The sequence below is a fragment of the Meriones unguiculatus genome, chromosome 14, assembly GCF_030254825.1.
Source record: "Meriones unguiculatus strain TT.TT164.6M chromosome 14, Bangor_MerUng_6.1, whole genome shotgun sequence".
NCBI classification, from domain to species: domain Eukaryota; kingdom Metazoa; phylum Chordata; class Mammalia; order Rodentia; family Muridae; genus Meriones; species Meriones unguiculatus.
The window spans coordinates 48,788,200-48,789,863 of record NC_083361.1 but is presented as its reverse complement, the minus strand read 5'-3'; the positions used below and the strand labels follow the sequence as shown (position 1 = coordinate 48,789,863).

The following is a 1,664-nucleotide window of genomic DNA, read 5'->3' as shown; positions in this document are numbered from 1 at the left end:
CAGGTACCCGATTTGGGGCCAGTGACACCCACCAAAGGCAATGTGTTGACCTCTATTTTTCTCATATGGTGTCAAAGGGGAAAGGCTCTTTAATCCTGTCCTCTGTGTTTCCACAGAACGTTTGACAGAATGAGCTACATGCCTCCTGCACAGTTTTGAACTTCCTTGTCAAGGCCCAGGAGTCTAGCTCTCTGGGGTTTCACTTGGTAGGTGAAAACTCATGTGTTGAGCGAAGGCCTTTCTGGATCTATGATGACAACAGGTCTCTGAGGACGTTGACTGACTTGAACAGATGCGATCTGAGGTCCAGATATGAGGTCCTCGTGAGACCCATGAGGAGTTCAGAGCCTGCCTTGCACTCTTCCCTCTTCAGAGAGGATGAGAACTGTGCAGTATGGCATCACATTGTGAGATTTTTCGAAAAAGGCCTCATAACAGTACCCATACTTTGTTTGATACAATCTTACTTGCTTTCTATTTTCAAAGAGATAGAAATGATTCCAAGTGATAGGGAGACAACCTTTACTATAGGAGTAGGCACATATATCAGGTAGAGATGACTGTTGGTGCAAATGACGTACTCAAAAAATATGTAAGAACTGATGAATTCGAACGTGCTGCTCATTCCTAGTCTCCGGCGATGTACCCTTGCACATATTTGGTAAAGTGTCAGGAGGGGAGGTTAGGGCTCATGCCAGTAGTCCCAAGAATATTGGAGGACAAGGATTGCCATCGCTCTTTACCCAAAGTTGTGTAAAGGCTGACGTATAACTAATAATTAAAGGATCATTCAATTTATATAGAGTGAAAATTGAAATGGTCTTTCCTATTGGAGGCTGGGTAAATTCTAGATAATAATGGCTAGGTGAGAAGCCAGGGCACCTGTTGGAGACATTCCCTAGTTTTATTGGTGTTCATCATTTATGTCTTAGCTCCCAAAATCTTCCAGAGCATGTTGTGTTTACCTTTCTCTCTCTCGCATGGAAACCATCTCAGTTGATCCATCATGAGAAATGACAATTGGGCTTTGCTTTCTGTTATTTGTTGTTGTTGTTTCTGTTTTCCTCCTGGGTACATTCATCCTCTTATTGCCGTTCTCACACAAATGCAAATCATCTATTCTAACAAAATTTGCGTGTTACCCAAGATCTATGAAAACAACTATTCCTTTATGAAACAAGGAAAGATATTTCTAAAGAACATGTTGCTAGCTGGTAGACCTACAATCCTGATAATGAATCAGATGCGCTAACTCTTCAATGAAACAAGAAAGAACCACACACTGAATCTTCTTAACATCCTCATGATGAACACAATTAATTCAGAACTGACACACACATATATGTATATATATATATATCTTACTACTAACAGACTTTTACGAAGCTGTAGCATAGGACTCTTGGTAACACTTGCTGGATACACAATTTCTAAAGCCATGGTTGAAGCTTGAATATCCAATCAAGGACATCATGTAATCTCAGATGTGTAGTACAACATACTCGATAAAAAGCAACCCAGTGTATTTAACCACGGGCGAGTCAGTTAGTGCGTAGAAAACATCTTCTTTTCATCAGATTTAACCTGAAGCATGGTAGATGATTCCAACGCTCTTCCAAGTGGAAGACTTGAGTTCTATGAATAGAGACATGGTAACATACATG

General features: G+C 40.6%; 1 non-coding gene across 1 annotated transcript; it reads left to right on the top strand.

The window, feature by feature from the left end:
- The first annotated feature begins 243 nt into the window (after positions 1–243).
- On the top strand, positions 244–308 carry LOC132647868 (small nucleolar RNA SNORD109A). The gene has a single exon (XR_009586208.1). It is a non-coding gene; the product is annotated as a small nucleolar RNA SNORD109A (small nucleolar RNA).
- The last annotated feature ends 1,356 nt before the right edge of the window (positions 309–1,664 follow it).